General features: G+C 38.8%; 1 long non-coding RNA gene across 1 annotated transcript; it reads left to right on the plus strand.

The window, feature by feature from the left end:
* The first annotated feature begins 17,607 nt into the window (after nucleotides 1-17,607).
* Nucleotides 17,608-20,036, plus strand: LOC143724331 (uncharacterized). Its single transcript, XR_013197354.1, has 4 exons — nucleotides 17,608-17,628; nucleotides 17,872-17,952; nucleotides 18,205-18,303; nucleotides 19,852-20,036. It is a non-coding gene; the product is annotated as an uncharacterized LOC143724331 (long non-coding RNA).
* The last annotated feature ends 275 nt before the right edge of the window (nucleotides 20,037-20,311 follow it).

A 20,311-nucleotide genomic window follows, 5' to 3' on the forward strand; every position in this document is an offset into this window, starting at 1 on the left:
CGAGGACGACGGGTGCAAGAGGTGAGTCCATGATATAGAATGAAATAGTCTCAGAATGGTTGCCGGAAGTGGTGAGGGTAATGTCTTCAGTGCAAAGGGAAATGGTGGGGAGTTCTTGTCCGTTAAGTGCGTGAACTGCAATTCTGTGAGTGAGGGGTCTGAGGGGAATCTGAATTTTTTGTGCAAAGTGTGGTCCATAAAATCACCTTCAGCCCCAGAGTCCAGAAGTGCATGGCAGTCGTGCTGTTGGACTGACCACCTTAGTCTTACCGGAAGGAGCGTGGAGGTAGATGTAATCGATGATGAGGTCTTCCTAGCGGAGATCCCACCCGACAGTAGCCTCAATCTTACTGTCGGGCTTGGCCTTTTACCGGGCAATTGTATGCGTAATGTCCCGCTCCTCCACAATACAGGCAAAGGCCCTGGGATCTCCGCCTCTCCCACTCCTCCCGGGAAAGCCGAGCTCGACCCAACTGCATGGGCTCGGGATCGTAGACAGGGCTGACCACGTCCCTGCCGCTGGATCGTGGAGGGTCGGTCCCTGCGAATGTACGGGTGGACGGAACTCGGCGCTCGACCCTAGACAGCCGAGTGTCCACCCGCAGAGCCAAGTCGACCAACCCGTTGAGAGTGGTGGGTAGATTCAGGGCGTAGATCTCCCTCTGGACGTGGTCAGCCAGCCCATGCAGGAACATATCCCACTGCGCCTCCTCGTTCCAGCCGCACTCCGCCGCCAGGGTCCGAAATTCAATAGAATAGTCGGAGACCGATCTCTCTCCTTGCTGCAACTCTGCCAGTCTTCTGGCTGCCTCCCTTCCAGAGACAGCCCTGTCGAAAACCTTCCTCATCTCAGCGGCGAGGGTCTGGAACGAGGCGCAGCATGGGTGTTGATTCTCCCACACCGCCGTTCCCCAAAGCGCAGCCTTCCCAGTCAGCAGGGTGAGGACGAACGCCACCTTTGCCTGTTCTGTATCAAAAGTGCGGGGCTGCAAAGCGAAATGCATTGTGCAGCGGGTCAGAAATGCTCTACAGAAGGCTGGCTCACCGGAATAGTGTTCTGGAACCGGAAGACGGGGCTCTGACTGGGAGGGTCTCTCTGGTGGTGTGGGAGGAACGGCCGGTGTGGGCGGCGCAGTGGGACCCTGTAGGCGTTGGATCTGCTGGGTGAGCTCGGACACCTGCGTCACCAAAGCCTGTACTGCGCGGCCCGTGTCGCCGATCTCTCTCTGCTGAGAATCCATTCTTCTGATGCTATGGTGAATAAACTCCTCCATTGTTCTCTGAGACGTGCTCGCTGCTTCCCTTTCCTGGTCAGATCGTTCTGTCATGATCTGTGTGATGAACGACGGGAAACAAAAGCGAGTGAACAGGTATTTAATGATGAAGGTGAAACAGTACAGGCAGATGATAACAAGGTGACGCAGGGACTTCGGTGGTCAGGATCCGTGATGAAGTGAAGAGGTACGGTGACGGTGTGACGGCAGACGAAAACCCAGCGACGAAGACGAAGAACAGGAACAGGAAGACAAGGCAGGAACCGGACACTGGAACACCAACACGAACGACATCAAACAACGATCTGACAAGGATGATAGAACAGCGGTAAGTATAAGTAGAGTGGTGAGATTGATTGCAGCTGGTGAAGTGGATGAGGATCAGCTGAAGTGGATCAGGTGATGTCATACACTCACGCCCACTACACACGTGCATTCATACCACAACATAAACACGAGACGAGAAGGAACAGAGAATGTGTCTACCGTGACAGTAAATGCTTTAATCCAACAGAATAATGTTAAGATAAAAGATTAAACTGTTGGTAAAAATAAAAGAGACAGAGTTCCCTTACTAGCTACAGGTAACACTAGCCCGCATCAATTGATGGTTTCGCTGATGGTTCGCCAATGGAAAGGAAATGCTATTGTAGACACAGGATGCTCTTTCACGCTTCTTTCCGAAAAACTTTGGACTAATGTGCAGTTGCCTGGAGAAGAGTTACAGAATTTGGAAGAAGGACCGTTATATTTGGCTGATGGTGAAGCTAAACAACCTCTGGGATGGAGTGAGATAGAAGTCCAGGTAAATAATCGCAATTGGGTAGTACCTGTGGTAATTAGCAATCAATCAATCAATCAATCAACTTTTATTTGTTAAGCACATTTAAAAACAACTCAAGTTGGCCAAAGTGCTGTACAGATCTAAAAATTACTCAAACACTCAGACAGTACTCACACAAAACACTGAGTTAATATCCAACCCTGATCAGTATCCTGAAGCCTCGGGGCCATTGTAGGCCACAGTGTATAGGTGTGTTTTCAACATAGATTTAAAGCATTCTAGCGAGTCACAGGATCTGATATGCAAAGGAAGACTGTTCCAAAGATGCGGGGCTGCCACAGAAAATGCACGGTCTCCCTTTGTTTTTAAGCTTGATTTGAGGACATGTAGGAGCAAGCTCTGAGATTATCTAAGTGGTCGAGAAGAAAAGTGATGCTGTCTCTGTATCAGACATGCCACATATTCCGGAGCCAGTCCATGCAGAGCTTTAAAAGCCATGGACAGAACTTTATATTGGATTCTAAATTCAACTGGAAGCCAGTGCAAAGAGGCCAATACCGGAGAAATCCTAGACCATTTCCGTGTGCCAGTCAATAGTCTGGCTGCTGCATTTTGCACCAGTTGCAGCCTTGATAACACTTTCCTGGACAGTCCTAAATATAACGAGTTACAGTAATCCAATCTGGATGAAATAAAAGCATGAATGACAGTTTCCATGTCCTTATATGACAAAATACTCTTTAATTTGGCAATGCTCCGCAGCTGATAAAAGCTACTTTTAACTACAGCATTAACTTGTTTGTCAAATTTCATCTCCGAATCAAAAATTACACCAAGGGTCCTTGCTTGGGTATTGATGGTTAAGGGATCTAGATGTAAAGTAAGCTGTTTAGCTAACTTAGGTGGACCAAAAATCAGCACTTCCGATTTTGACTCATTGAGCTGCAGAAAATTATCAGCCAACCATGCTCTCATCTCATTCAAACACTCGGACATAATAGTAGTGTTGGAGTCAACACTGCATTTCATGGGCACATATAACTGGATATCATCAGCGTAACAATGATAAAATACATTGTATTTTTGGCAGATTGATCCAAGGGGGAGCATATACAGGGAGAATAAAACAGGGCCGAGGCATAAGCCTTGAGGAACACCTGAGGAGAGCGGCTGAGAAGACGATATAGAGTTTCCAAGCTCCACTGCAAAAGATCTTCCATCAAAATAGGATGTGAACCACTTAATCGCAGGCCCTCTAATCCCACCCCTCTCCCTCAAACGGTCTGAAAGAACTCCATGATCCACAGTATCAAAAGCCGCGCTAAGGTCAAGAAGAACTAACATCACACAGATCCCAGAGTCTACAGACCACAACAAATCATTTGTTACTTTAAGAAGCGCAGTTTCAGTATCAAAAATTTTATTTTCTTTTAAAAAAGCTTAAAGTTGATTTAGAACAACCTTCTCCAATAACTTTGCCAGAAAAGGCAATTTAGAGATTGGACGGTAATTATTTAATACTGACGGGTCTAAGCTTGTTTTTTTTAAAAGAGGTTGCACCAAAGCATTGCATCATTTGACTATAGTGTTGCATCATTTGACTATAGCGTTGCATCATTTGACTATAGTGCTGCATAATTTGACTATAGTGCTGCATCATTTGACTATAGTGTTGCATCATTTGACTATAGTGCTGCATCATTTGACTATAGTGCTGCTTCATTTGACTATAGTGCTGCATCATTTGACTATAGTGTTGCATCATTTGACTATAGCGTTGCATCATTTGACTATAGTGTTGCATCATTTGACTATAGTGCTGCATCATTTGACTATAGTGTTGCATCATTTGACTATAGCGTTGCATCATTTGACTATAGTGTTGCATCATTTGACTATAGTGCTGCATCATTTGACGATAGTGCTGCATCATTTGACTATAGCGTTGCATCATTTGACTATAGTGTTGCATCATTTGACTATAGCGTTGCATCATTTGACTATAGTGCTGCATCATTTGACTATAGTGCTGCTTCATTTGACTATAGTGCTGCATCATTTGACTATAGCGTTGCATCATTTGACTATAGTGCTGCATCATTTGACTATAGTGCTGCTTCATTTGACTATAGTGCTGCATCATTTGACTATAGTGCTGCTTCATTTGACGATAGTGCTGCATCATTTCACTATAGTGCTGCATCATTTGACTATAGTGTTGCATCATTTGACTATAGTGCTGCATCATTTGACTATAGTGCTGCATAATTTGACTATAGTGTTGCATCATTTGACTATAGTGCTGCATCATTTGACTATAGTGCTGCATCATTTGACTATAGTGTTGCATCATTTGACTATAGTGCTGCATCATTTGACTATAGTGCTGCTTCATTTGACGATAGTGCTGCATCATTTGACTATAGTGCTGCATCATTTGACTATAGTGTTGCATCATTTGACTATAGTGCTGCCTCACTTGACTATAGTGTTTATGCTGCATCATTTGACTATAGTGCTGCATCATTTGACTATAGTGTTGCATCATTTGACTATAGTGTTGCATCATTTGACTATAGTGTTGCATCATTTGACTATAGTGTTGCATCATTTGACTATAGTGTTGCATCATTTGACTATAGTGTTGCATCATTTGACTATAGTGCTGCATCATTTGACTATAGTGCTGCCTCATTTGACTATAGTGTTTATGCTGCATCATTTGACTATAGTGCTGCATCATTTGACTATAGTGTTGCATCATTTGACTATAGTGTTGCATCATTTGACTATAGTGCTGCATCATTTGACTATAGTGCTGCCTCATTTGACTATAGTGTTTATGCTGCATCATTTGACTATAGCGTTGCATCATTTGACTATAGTGTTGCATCATTTGACTATAGCGTTGCATCATTTGACTATAGTGCTGCATCATTTGACTATAGTGCTGCTTCATTTGACTATAGTGCTGCATCATTTGACTATAGTGCTGCTTCATTTGACGATAGTGCTGCATCATTTGACTATAGTGCTGCATCATTTGACTATAGTGTTGCATCATTTGACTATAGTGCTGCATCATTTGACTATAGTGCTGCATAATTTGACTATAGTGTTGCATCATTTGACTATAGTGCTGCATCATTTGACTATAGTGTTGCATCATTTGACTATAGTGCTGCATCATTTGACTATAGTGCTGCTTCATTTGACGATAGTGCTGCATCATTTGACTATAGTGCTGCATCATTTGACTATAGTGTTGCATCATTTGACTATAGTGCTGCATCATTTGACTATAGTGCTGCATCATTTGACTATAGTGCTGCATAATTTGACTATAGTGTTGCATCATTTGACTATAGTGCTGCATCATTTGACTATAGTGTTGCATCATTTGACTATAGTGCTGCATCATTTGACTATAGTGCTGCTTCATTTGACGATAGTGCTGCATCATTTGACTATAGTGCTGCATCATTTGACGATAGTGCTGCATCATTTGACTATAGTGCTGCATCATTTGACTATAGTGCTGCTTCATTTGACGATAGTGCTGCATCATTTGACTATAGTGCTGCATCATTTGACTATAGTGCTGCATCATTTGACTATAGTGTTGCATCATTTGACTATAGTGCTGCCTCACTTGACTATAGTGTTTATGCTGCATCATTTGACTATAGTGTTGCATCATTTGACTATAGTGTTGCATCATTTGACTATAGTGTTTATGCTGCATCATTTGACTATAGTGTTGCATCATTTGACTATAGTGTTGCATCATTTGACTATAGTGTTGCATCATTTGACTATAGTGTTGCATCATTTGACTATAGTGTTGCATCATTTGACTATAGTGTTGCATCATTTGACTATAGTGCTGCATCATTTGACTATAGTGCTGCCTCATTTGACTATAGTGTTTATGCTGCATCATTTGACTATAGTGCTGCATCATTTGACTATAGTGTTGCATCATTTGACTATAGTGTTGCATCATTTGACTATAGTGTTGCATCATTTGACTATAGTGTTGCATCATTTGACTATAGTGCTGCATCATTTGACTATAGTGTTGCATCATTTGACTATAGTGTTGCATCATTTGACTATAGTGCTGCATCATTTGACTATAGTGTTGCATCATTTGACTATAGTGTTGCATCATTTGACTATAGTGTTGCATCATTTGACTATAGTGCTGCATCATTTGACTATAGTGCTGCATCATTTGACTATAGTGTTGCATCATTTGACTATAGTGTTGCATCATTTGACTATAGTGTTGCATCATTTGACTATAGTGTTGCATCATTTGACTATAGTGCTGCATCATTTGACTATAGTGTTGCATCATTTGACTATAGTGTTGCATCATTTGACTATAGTGCTGCATCATTTGACTATAGTGTTGCATCATTTGACTATAGTGTTGCATCATTTGACTATAGTGTTGCATCATTTGACTATAGTGCTGCATCATTTGACTATAGTGCTGCATCATTTGACAATAGTGCTGCATCATTTGACTATAGTGCTGCATCATTTGACTATAGTGCTGCATCATTTGGCTATAGTGTTGCATCATTTGACTATAGTGTTGCATCATTTGACTATAGTGTTGCATCATTTGACTATAGTGTTGCATCATTTGACTATAGTGCTGCATCATTTGACTATAGTGTTGCATCATTTGACTATAGTGCTGCATCATTTGACTATAGTGCTGCATCATTTGACTATAGTGTTGCATCATTTGACTATAGTGCTGCATCATTTGACTATAGCGTTGCATCATTTGACTATAGTGCTGCATCATTTGACTATAGTGCTGCATCATTTGACTATAGTGCTGCATCATTTGACTATAGTGCTGCATCATTTGACTATAGTGTTGCATCATTTGACTATAGTGTTGCATCATTTGACTATAGTGCTGCATCATTTGACTATAGTGCTGCATCATTTGACTATAGTGTTGCATCATTTGACTATAGTGTTGCATCATTTGACTATAGTGTTGCATCATTTGACTATAGTGCTGCATCATTTGACTATAGTGCTGCATCATTTGACTATAGTGCTGCATCATTTGACTATAGTGTTGCATCATTTGACTATAGCGTTGCATCATTTGACTATAGTGTTGCATCATTTGACTATAGTGCTGCATCATTTGACTATAGCGTTGCATCATTTGACTATAGCGTTGCATCATTTGACTATAGTGTTGCATCATTTCGCTATAGTGTTGCATCATTTGACTATAGTGTTGCATCATTTGACTATAGTGTTGCATCATTTGACAATAGTGCTGCATCATTTGACTATAGCGTTGCATCATTTGACTATAGTGTTGCATCATTTGACTATAGCGTTGCATCATTTGACTATAGCGTTGCATCATTTGACTATAGTGTTGCATCATTTGACTATAGTGTTGCATCATTTGACTATAGTGCTGCATCATTTGACTATAGTGTTGCATCATTTGACTATAGTGCTGCATCATTTGACTATAGTGCTGCATCATTTGACTATAGTGCTGCATCATTTGACTATAGTGCTGCATCATTTGACTATAGTGTTGCATCATTTGACTATAGCGTTGCATCATTTGACTATAGTGCTGCATCATTTGACTATAGTGTTGCATCATTTGACTATAGTGCTGCATCATTTGACTATAGTGCTGCTTCATTTGACTATAGTGCTGCATCATTTGACTATAGTGTTGCATCATTTGACTATAGTGCTGCTTCATTTGACTATAGTGTTGCATCATTTGACTATAGTGTTGCATCATTTGACTATAGCGTTGCATCATTTGACTATAGTGCTGCATCATTTGACTATAGTGCTGCATCATTTGACTATAGTGTTGCATCATTTCGCTATAGTGTTGCATCATTTGACTATAGTGTTGCATCATTTGACTATAGTGTTGCATCATTTGACAATAGTGCTGCATCATTTGACTATAGTGTTGCATCATTTGGCTATAGTGTTGCATCATTTCGCTATAGTGTTGCATCATTTGACTATAGCGTTGCATCATTTGACTATAGTGTTGCATCATTTGACTATAGCGTTGCATCATTTGACTATAGTGTTGCATCATTTGACTATAGTGTTGCATCATTTGACTATAGTGCTGCATCATTTGACTATAGTGTTGCATCATTTGACTATAGTGCTGCATCATTTGACTATAGTGCTGCATCATTTGACTATAGTGCTGCATCATTTGACTATAGTGCTGCATCATTTGACTATAGTGTTGCATCATTTGACTATAGCGTTGCATCATTTGACTATAGTGCTGCATCATTTGACTATAGTGTTGCATCATTTGACTATAGTGTTGCATCATTTGACTATAGTGCTGCATCATTTGACTATAGTGCTGCATCATTTGACTATAGTGCTGCATCATTTGACTATAGTGCTGCATCATTTGACTATAGTGCTGCATCATTTGACTATAGTGCTGCATCATTTGACTATAGTGTTGCATCATTTGACTATAGCGTTGCATCATTTGACTATAGTGCTGCATCATTTGACTATAGTGCTGCATCATTTGACTATAGTGCTGCATCATTTGACTATAGTGCTGCTTCATTTGACTATAGTGTTGCATCATTTGACTATAGTGTTGCATCATTTGACTATAGCGTTGCATCATTTGACTATAGTGCTGCATCATTTGACTATAGTGCTGCATCATTTGACTATAGTGTTGCATCATTTCGCTATAGTGTTGCATCATTTGACTATAGTGTTGCATCATTTGACTATAGTGTTGCATCATTTGACAATAGTGCTGCATCATTTGACTATAGTGTTGCATCATTTGACTATAGTGTTGCATCATTTCGCTATAGTGTTGCATCATTTGACTATAGCGTTGCATCATTTGACTATAGTGTTGCATCATTTGACTATAGCGTTGCATCATTTGACTATAGCGTTGCATCATTTGACTATAGTGTTGCATCATTTGACTATAGTGTTGCATCATTTGACTATAGTGCTGCATCATTTGACTATAGTGTTGCATCATTTGACTATAGTGCTGCATCATTTGACTATAGTGCTGCATCATTTGACTATAGTGCTGCATCATTTGACTATAGTGCTGCATCATTTGACTATAGTGTTGCATCATTTGACTATAGCGTTGCATCATTTGACTATAGTGCTGCATCATTTGACTATAGTGTTGCATCATTTGACTATAGTGTTGCATCATTTGACTATAGTGCTGCATCATTTGACTATAGTGCTGCATCATTTGACTATAGTGCTGCATCATTTGACTATAGTGCTGCATCATTTGACTATAGTGCTGCATCATTTGACTATAGTGCTGCATCATTTGACTATAGTGTTGCATCATTTGACTATAGCGTTGCATCATTTGACTATAGTGCTGCATCATTTGACTATAGTGCTGCATCATTTGACTATAGTGCTGCATCATTTGACTATAGTGCTGCATCATTTGACTATAGTGTTGCATCATTTGACTATAGCGTTGCATCATTTGACTATAGCGTTGCATCATTTGACTATAGCGTTGCATCATTTGACTATAGTGCTGCATCATTTGACTATAGTGCTGCTTCATTTGACGATAGTGCTGCATCATTTGACTATAGTGTTGCATCATTTGACGATAGTGCTGCATCATTTGACTATAGTGTTGCATCATTTGACTATAGTGTTGCATCATTTGACGATAGTGCTGCATCATTTGACTATAGTGCTGCTTCATTTGACTATAGTGTTGCATCATTTGACTATAGTGCTGCATCATTTGACTATAGTGTTGCATCATTTGACTATAGTGTTGCATCATTTGACTATAGTGCTGCATCATTTGACTATAGTGCTGCATCATTTGACTATAGTGCTGCATCATTTGACTATAGTGCTGCTTCATTTGACGATAGTGCTGCATCATTTGACTATAGTGCTGCATCATTTGACTATAGTGCTGCATCATTTGACTATAGTGTTGCATCATTTGACTATAGTGCTGCATCATTTGACTATAGTGTTGCATCATTTGACTATAGCGTTGCATCATTTGACTATAGTGCTGCATCATTTGACTATAGTGTTGCATCATTTGACTATAGCGTTGCATCATTTGACTATAGTGTTGCATCATTTGACTATAGTGCTGCATCATTTGACTATAGTGTTGCATCATTTGACTATAGCGTTGCATCATTTGACTATAGTGTTGCATCATTTGACTATAGTGCTGCATCATTTGACGATAGTGCTGCATCATTTGACTATAGCGATGCATCATTTGACTATAGTGCTGCATCATTTGACTATAGTGCTGCATCATTTGACTATAGTGCTGCATCATTTGACTATAGTGCTGCATCATTTGACTATAGTGCTGCATCATTTGACTATAGTGCTGCATCATTTGACTATAGCGTTGCATCATTTGACTATAGTGCTGCATCATTTGACTATAGTGCTGCATCATTTGACTATAGTGCTGCTTCATTTGACGATAGTGCTGCATCATTTGACTATAGTGCTGCTTCATTTGACTATAGTGCTGCTTCATTTGACTATAGTGCTGCATCATTTGACTATAGTGCTGCATCATTTGACTATAGTGCTGCATCATTTGACTATAGTGCTGCATCATTTGACTATAGTGCTGCATCATTTGACTATAGTGCTGCATCATTTGACTATAGTGTTGCATCATTTGACTATAGTGCTGCATCATTTGACTATAGTGCTGCTTCATTTGACGATAGTGCTGCATCATTTGACTATAGTGCTGCATCATTTGACTATAGTGCTGCATAATTTGACTATAGTGCTGCATCATTTGACTATAGTGCTGCTTCATTTGACGATAGTGCTGCATCATTTGACTATAGTGCTGCATCATTTGACTATAGTGCTGCATCATTTGACTATAGTGTTGCATCATTTGACTATAGTGCTGCCTCACTTGACTATAGTGTTTATGCTGCATCATTTGACTATAGTGCTGCATCATTTGACTATAGTGTTGCATCATTTGACTATAGTGTTGCATCATTTGACTATAGTGTTGCATCATTTGACTATAGTGTTGCATCATTTGACTATAGTGTTGCATCATTTGACTATAGTGCTGCATCATTTGACTATAGTGCTGCATCATTTGACTATAGTGTTGCATCATTTGACTATAGTGTTGCATCATTTGACTATAGTGTTGCATCATTTGACTATAGTGTTGCATCATTTCACTATAGTGTTGCATCATTTGACTATAGTGTTGCATCATTTGACTATAGTGCTGCATCATTTGACTATAGTGTTGCATCATTTCACTATAGTGTTGCATCATTTGACTATAGTGTTGCATCATTTGACTATAGTGCTGCATCATTTGACTATAGTGCTGCATCATTTGACTATAGTGTTGCATCATTTGACTATAGCGTTGCATCATTTGACTATAGTGTTGCATCATTTGACTATAGTGCTGCATCATTTGACTATAGTGCTGCATCATTTGACTATAGTGCTGCATCATTTGACTATAGTGTTGCATCATTTGACTATAGTGCTGCCTCACTTGACTATAGTGTTTATGCTGCATCATTTGACTATAGTGCTGCATCATTTGACTATAGTGTTGCATCATTTGACTATAGTGTTGCATCATTTGACTATAGTGTTGCATCATTTCACTATAGTGTTGCATCATTTGACTATAGTGTTGCATCATTTGACTATAGTGCTGCATCATTTGACTATAGTGCTGCATCATTTGACTATAGTGTTGCATCATTTGACTATAGTGTTGCATCATTTGACTATAGTGCTGCATCATTTGACTATAGTGTTGCATCATTTGACTATAGTGCTGCATCATTTGACTATAGTGCTGCATCATTTGACTATAGTGCTGCATCATTTGACTATAGTGTTGCATCATTTGACTATAGTGTTGCATCATTTGACTATAGTGCTGCATCATTTGACTATAGTGTTGCATCATTTGACTATAGTGCTGCATCATTTGACTATAGTGTTGCATCATTTGACTATAGTGCTGCATCATTTGACTATAGTGCTGCATCATTTGACTATAGTGCTGCATCATTTGACTATAGTGCTGCATCATTTGACTATAGTGCTGCATCATTTGACTATAGTGTTGCATCATTTGACTATAGTGCTGCATCATTTGACTATAGTGCTGCATCATTTGACTATAGTGCTGCATCATTTGACTATAGCGTTGCATCATTTGACTATAGTGCTGCATCATTTGACTATAGTGCTGCATCATTTGACTATAGTGCTGCTTCATTTGACTATAGTGCTGCATCATTTGACTATAGTGCTGCTTCATTTGACGATAGTGCTGCATCATTTGACTATAGTGCTGCTTCATTTGACTATAGTGCTGCTTCATTTGACTATAGTGCTGCATCATTTGACTATAGTGCTGCATCATTTGACTATAGTGCTGCATCATTTGACTATAGTGCTGCATCATTTGACTATAGTGCTGCATCATTTGACTATAGTGTTGCATCATTTGACTATAGTGCTGCATCATTTGACTATAGTGCTGCATAATTTGACTATAGTGCTGCATAATTTGACTATAGTGCTGCATAATTTGACTATAGTGCTGCATCATTTGACTATAGTGCTGCTTCATTTGACGATAGTGCTGCATCATTTGACTATAGTGCTGCTTCATTTGACGATAGTGCTGCATCATTTGACTATAGTGCTGCATAATTTGACTATAGTGCTGCATAATTTGACTATAGTGCTGCATCATTTGACTATAGTGCTGCTTCATTTGACGATAGTGCTGCATCATTTGACTATAGTGCTGCATCATTTGACTATAGTGCTGCATCATTTGACTATAGTGCTGCTTCATTTGACGATAGTGCTGCATCATTTGACTATAGTGTTGCATCATTTGACTATAGTGTTGCATCATTTGACTATAGTGTTGCATCATTTGACTATAGTGTTGCATCATTTGACTATAGTGCTGCATCATTTGACTATAGTGCTGCATCATTTGACTATAGTGTTGCATCATTTGACTATAGTGTTGCATCATTTGACTATAGTGCTGCATCATTTGACTATAGTGCTGCCTCATTTGACTATAGTGTTTATGCTGCATCATTTGACTATAGTGCTGCATCATTTGACTATAGTGTTGCATCATTTGACTATAGTGTTGCATCATTTGACTATAGTGTTGCATCATTTGACTATAGTGTTGCATCATTTGACTATAGTGTTGCATCATTTGACTATAGTGCTGCATCATTTGACTATAGTGTTGCATCATTTGACTATAGTGTTGCAACATTTGACTATAGTGCTGCATCATTTGACTATAGTGTTGCATCATTTGACTATAGTGTTGCATCATTTGACTATAGTGTTGCATCATTTGACTATAGTGCTGCATCATTTGACTATAGTGCTGCATCATTTGACTATAGTGCTGCATCATTTGACTATAGTGCTGCATCATTTGACTATAGTGCTGCATCATTTGACTATAGTGCTGCATCATTTGACTATAGTGTTGCATCATTTGACTATAGTGCTGCATCATTTGACTATAGTGCTGCCTCATTTGACTATAGTGCTGCATCATTTGACTATAGTGCTGCATCATTTGACTATAGTGTTGCATCATTTGACTATAGTGCTGCATCATTTGACTATAGTGTTGCATCATTTGACTATAGTGTTGCATCATTTGACTATAGTGCTGCATCATTTGACTATAGTGTTGCATCATTTGACTATAGTGCTGCATCATTTGACTATAGTGTTGCATCATTTGACTATAGTGTTGCATCATTTGACTATAGTGCTGCATCATTTGACTATAGTGCTGCATCATTTGACTATAGTGTTGCATCATTTGACTATAGTGCTGCATCATTTGACTATAGTGCTGCCTCATTTGACTATAGTGCTGCCTCATTTGACTATAGTGCTGCATCATTTGACTATAGTGCTGCATCATTTGACTATAGTGTTGCATCATTTGACTATAGTGCTGCATCATTTGACTATAGTGCTGCATCATTTGACTATAGTGTTGCATCATTTGACTATAGTGTTGCATCATTTGACTATAGTGTTGCATCATTTGACTATAGTGCTGCATCATTTGACTATAGTGCTGCATCATTTGACTATAGTGTTGCATCATTTGACTATAGTGCTGCATCATTTGACTATAGTGTTGCATCATTTGACTATAGTGTTGCATCATTTGACTATAGTGCTGCATCATTTGACTATAGCGTTGCATCATTTGACTAGAGTGCTGCATCATTTGACTATAGTGCTGCATCATTTGACTATAGTGTTGCATCATTTGACTATAGTGCTGCATCATTTGACTATAGTGCTGCATCATTTGACTATAGTGTTGCATCATTTGACTATAGCGTTGCATCATTTGACTATAGTGCTGCATCATTTGACTATAGTGTTGCATCATTTGACTATAGTGCTGCATCATTTGACTATAGTGCTGCATCATTTGACTATAGTGTTGCATCATTTGACTATAGTGCTGCATCATTTGACTATAGCGTTGCATCATTTGACTATAGTGCTGCATCATTTGACTATAGTGTTGCATCATTTGACTATAGCGTTGCATCATTTGACTATAGTGTTGCATCATTTGACTATAGTGCTGCATCATTTGACTATAGTGTTGCATCATTTGACTATAGTGCTGCATCATTTGACTATAGTGTTGCATCATTTGACTATAGTGTTGCATCATTTGACTATAGTGTTGCATCATTTGACTATAGTGTTGCATCATTTGACTATAGTGCTGCATCATTTGACTATAGCGTTGCATCATTTGACTATAGTGTTGCATCATTTGACTATAGTGTTGCATCATTTGACTATAGTGCTGCATCATTTGACTATAGTGTTGCATCATTTGACTATAGCGTTGCATCATTTGACTATAGTGTTGCATCATTTGACTATAGTGCTGCATCATTTGACTATAGTGCTGCATCATTTGACTATAGCGTTGCATCATTTGACTATAGTGTTGCATCATTTGACTATAGTGCTGCATCATTTGACTATAGTGCTGCATCATTTGACTATAGTGTTGCATCATTTGACTATAGTGTTGCATCATTTGACTATAGTGCTGCATCATTTGACTATAGTGCTGCATCATTTGACTATAGTGTTGCATCATTTGACTATAGTGTTGCATCATTTGACTATAGTGTTGCATCATTTGACTATAGTGTTGCATCATTTGACTATAGTGTTGCATCATTTGACTATAGTGTTGCATCATTTGACTATAGTGCTGCATCATTTGACTATAGCGTTGCATCATTTGACTATAGTGTTGCATCATTTGACTATAGTGTTGCATCATTTGACTATAGTGCTGCATCATTTGACTATAGCGTTGCATCATTTGACTATAGTGTTGCATCATTTGACTATAGTGCTGCATCATTTGACTATAGTGTTGCATCATTTGACTATAGTGTTGCATCATTTGACTATAGTGTTGCATCATTTGACTATAGTGCTGCATCATTTGACTATAGTGCTGCATCATTTGACTATAGCGTTGCATCATTTGACTATAGGGTTGCATCATTTGACTATAGTGTTTATGCTGCATCATTTGACTATAGCGTTGCATCATTTGACAATAGTGCTGCATCATTTGACTATAGTGTTGCATCATTTGACTATAGGGTTGCATCATTTGACTATAGTGTTGCATCATTTGACTATAGGGTTGCATCATTTGACTATAGCGTTGCATCATTTGACTATAGGGTTGCATCATTTGACTATAGTGTTGCATCATTTGACTATAGGGTTGCATCATTTGACTATAGTGTTGCATCATTTGACTATAGGGTTGCATCATTTGACTATAGTGTTGCATCATTTGACTATAGCGTTGCATCATTTGACTATAGTGTTGCATCATTTGACTATAGCGTTGCATCATTTGACTATAGTGTTGCATCATTTCGCTATAGTGTTGCATCATTTGACTATAGTGTTGCATCATTTGACTATAGTGCTGCATCATTTGACTATAGTGCTGCATCATTTGACTATAGTGTTGCATCATTTGACTATAGTGTTGCATCATTTGACTATAGCGTTGCATCATTTGACTATAGTGTTGCATCATTTGACTATAGTGTTGCATCATTTGACTATAGTGTTTATGCTGCATTATTTGAATCAGAATCAGAATCAGAAAGAGCTTTATTGCCAAGTGTGCTTGCACACACAATGAATTTGTTTTGGTACTGAGGCTTCCAGTGGACATATACAAATACAAATACAACAAGAAACATAATACTACAAATTATAAGAATAAAAAATAAAAATAAAAATATATGAGAATAAAAGTATCACAGTTGGGTTTAGTCAGAATAGACATTTTCAGATTTACAGATTATGAACATATTTACAGTATTTTGAATAGTATGAATAAATATAAATAAATATAAATATCACCTGAATTTTTAAGATATTGCACTAAACAGTGGGAGTATTGCACTTACAGGCATATGCCTTGGGAGATATGTTAACTGTTCAGGAGGGAAATGGCCTGTGGGAAGAAACTGTTCCTGTGCCGAGATGTTCTAGTGGCCAGTGATCTGAGTCTCCGTCTTGACGGTAACAGTTCAAACAGGTGGTGTCCAGGGTGAGTGGAGTCTGTGATGATTTTACATGCTCTCTTCCTCACTCTGGAAGAGTACAGGTCCTGGAGGTTTGGCAGGGGGGCACCAATGATCCTCTCCGCAGTCCGGACTGTCCGTTGTAGTCTCCTAATGTCTGATTTGGTAGCTGAACCAAACCAGACAGTGATGGAAGTGCATAAAACAGACTCAATAACGGCTGAGTAGAACTGAATCAGCAGATCCTGTGGCAGGTTGAACTTCCTCAGCTGGCGAAGGAAGTACAGTCTCTGCTGGGCTTTTTTCACAGTGGAGTTAATGTGATTGTCCCACTTCAGGTCCTGAGAGATGGAAGTGCCCAGGAACCTGAATGACTCCACTGCTTCCACAGTGCTGTTCATGATGGTGAGTGGGGGGAGTGCTGGGCTGTTGGGTTTTTTTGGGGACAGGAATGAAAGGAATGACGATACTGTTTATGCTACCTCATTTGACTATAGTGTTGCATCATTTGACTATAGTGTTTATGTTGCCTCATTATCATCAATGAAGTGTGTGCTCGCTAATATCTGTTGTAGATGTGCTGAAATGTGTAAATATGCCCGGTTGATGAAGTGCACAAATGTGTTATGTTTGCGGTGTGCTATCTCCGGCCCATTGACACGCATATACAGCCATTATTCACATCAGTTATTCATGTAGGCTAATGGTACTATACTTGGAAATATTTAAGTAATAATAGTTTTCAACTTTTTTTTAAAGGAATGTAGCTGCATTACTACCTTCACCTGCAACTCGTCACAGTCGGAAATCAGAAAGAGTAAGTACATAGAGTATTTATCCACTATTTTACAGATGTTAGTTCAATTTTGTTTATATACTTAGTGATGATACAACATGAGCTTGTATGACTTTATTATTTATTTTTGGAGGTTGGTTGATAAGGTTACATATGTTTTCTTTGTGTTATCAGCACGCTAATGCCCATCAGTTATGCATGTGCTGAAATAGTAGCCTACTCTATAAAATATATGATAATAATAGTTTTCAACTTTTTTGAAAGGAATGTAGGTTGCTCACTCTCACCTTCAACTGGAACTCGCACTAGGAGGGCGCGCAGCAACACCGGCGGAAATCAGAAAGAGTAAGTACATATTTACCCACTATTTTACAGATGTTAGTTCAATTTTGTGTATATACTAAATGTATATGTGCCTGTGTGGCTTTGCAAAAAATCTTGTTGTTATGCATGCGCAAAATTACAATTAGTGATGGGTAATGTTAATATGAAAGAGCTTATTTTCTGTTGTTTTATCAACATGTTGATTGCCCATCAGTTATGCATGTGCTGGAATAGTACTTTGTTCAACCTTTATTAATATTAATATTTTTATAGGAATGTGGTAGCATCACTCTCACCTTTACCTGCAACTCGCACTGGGAGAGCACGCAACAGGAGTCGTTCAGTTTTGAGAACAATTGAAAATGATACTTAGTAAGTACACTTATTCCCTTTCTTTCAGATATTTGTATATTTCTGTTTACGTATTCCAGTTTTACATAGTCCAGACCACTGATGGGCAGTAACGCGTTAGAAGTAACGCGTTACTGTAATCCAATTACTTTTTTCAAGTAACGAGTAATGTAAGGGATTACAATTGCAAAAACAGTAATTAGATTACTGGTATTCCCCCGTAAGCAGGCTGCGTTACTGCGTTAGTCAACCGTCATTTTGTTTCATGAGACTGTCTCCTGCCATGAGTCGTGCGTGAGTGACAATGACATATGAGCGCCGCAACGTCAGTGGTAAACACCGAAATGTGTAGTGTTGAACAGACAACATGGAGCGTGGGAGAGAGACACGCATTTGATTGGTCTCACACGCCACACCCCCGATATTTCACGCTGAAGTGTCAACCCGGTCGGTCAAATGCCTGAAAGAGGAATTTATCTATAGATCTACCTGTTGAGCCACTCGTGATCGACTAGTTATACCGCAAATTAGTTAAAATCTCCTTGAATCTAGAGCTAGCGTGCATGCGAGACAGAGACCGCGTAGCGCGCGCACATGGCAGAGAGGGAGAGCGCGAGCGAGAGATCTTACGTGTCCAGAGAACATCCTGATCTAGAAACAGGACCCCCCGTTGGAGAATGTCAAAATTCCACCTCAAATCTGAGCAAGAACCTAGCAAGTCGGCACAGGAATGTGAAACTTACTGAAAAAAACCCTGAACCCCCAACTGACATGACATGGCTGTTTTGGTAAACTCATTTTTACTCCTCTCTGCACTTTACTGTTAAATGACGTAAGTGTTAATAATTTAGAATACAGTCAGGAAAGACTTTCATTTTAATTATTTTATTGCTGTATTTTATTTACATCTATTCGAATGAAGGATTTTACAAAAAAAATATATTTATTTTATATGCTGGAATATGCAGAAATATAAGTTAACAGAAGAAGGACTTTCTTCATTTCATGAAAATATGGTGGAATGTGCAGACAATAGGTTTACATGTTCAACAATTTTCTTCAAGTCTGAGACTGTTGCATTTAATTTAATTTTTGCTTGATGCAATGTGCATAAAGTAAAAATATTGAAACGAATAAAACAAGTTTAAGAAAAGAGTATTTATTTGATTAAATTTTAGATAATATGCAGTTCAATTCAATTAATTCAATATGGAATATGCAGAAAGAATATAATTAGGCTGAAAGGTCTATTGCTTTATAGCGTATTCAGGTCGTGCATCATGTTTTTGAAAAGTAACTTAGTAAAGTAACTAGTAAAGTAACTAATTACTTTTGAAAATAAGTAATCAGTAAAGTAACTGGATTACTTTCTTGGAGAAGTAATCAGTAATCATTAACTAATTACTATTTCTAAGTAACTTGACCAACACTGGTCCAGACAAAAATCATGTTTCTGTATGACTTTACAAAAAAATTTTTGTCAATGTCTGGGCAATATTACTTTTAGTGATTGAAATACAGTTTTTTTTGTGTAATAAACATGCTCTCAGTTGTTTGTTTGTTTTACAGCTATAAAGATGGTGATCATCAGACACCCGTTGCAAAGAGGGCCCAGACAAAGATTCAGACAAGCAACGAGCAGTCCACTCTGTCATGGAAAACAGAGACTGACATTGATATGGTTCCACAGACTCTGAGATTCCTGCCTGCACAGGAACCTGGACCACAACTGAGTCCTGCTGACACACACACTCCACGGAGTCCCTTCAAAAAGTTTTTTTCTGAGAATGCCATGTCAACTCTGTGCCACAACACCAATGCTCAGGCTGCTTGTGCAATTTCAAAGGGCCGCAAATATAAATGGACTGATGTCAGCATCAGTGAGATGTACCGCTACATTGGGCTGGTGTTTTACATGGCCATGGTGAAGACGAGCTCCATCAAGGACTACTGGCGGCAAGACAGTCTTTTCTCTTTGCCTTTTCCCGCCACAATCACGGCAAGAGAGAGATACCGCACCATTTCATGG

The sequence above is a fragment of the Siphateles boraxobius genome, unplaced genomic scaffold (genome assembly GCF_051911475.1).
Source record: "Siphateles boraxobius isolate OS27281-9 unplaced genomic scaffold, OSU_SipBor_1 72, whole genome shotgun sequence".
NCBI classification, from domain to species: domain Eukaryota; kingdom Metazoa; phylum Chordata; class Actinopteri; order Cypriniformes; family Leuciscidae; genus Siphateles; species Siphateles boraxobius.